We start from the raw sequence: 226 nt of genomic DNA on the forward strand, positions 1-226 counted from the left end.
GGGAGGGGCAGGGGGCTCTGACCCCCCCCATCCTGCCAGGGGGGCTCGGGGGGATCCCCTGGTGGGGTTTGGGCCGCCCACTTTGGGTCCAGCTGTGCCCGTGGTTTTGGGTCCAGCTGTGCCCCTTCTAGCACCCCCAGTCCAGATCCGTCCCACTCCCAGTTTGGGTCCAGTTGTGCGATCCCCACTTTCGGGTCCAGCTGTTCTCCCAGTTTCTGCTCCAGCT

The sequence above is a fragment of the Geospiza fortis genome, unplaced genomic scaffold, assembly GCF_000277835.1.
Source record: "Geospiza fortis unplaced genomic scaffold, GeoFor_1.0 scaffold2211, whole genome shotgun sequence".
Classification (NCBI taxonomy): domain Eukaryota; kingdom Metazoa; phylum Chordata; class Aves; order Passeriformes; family Thraupidae; genus Geospiza; species Geospiza fortis.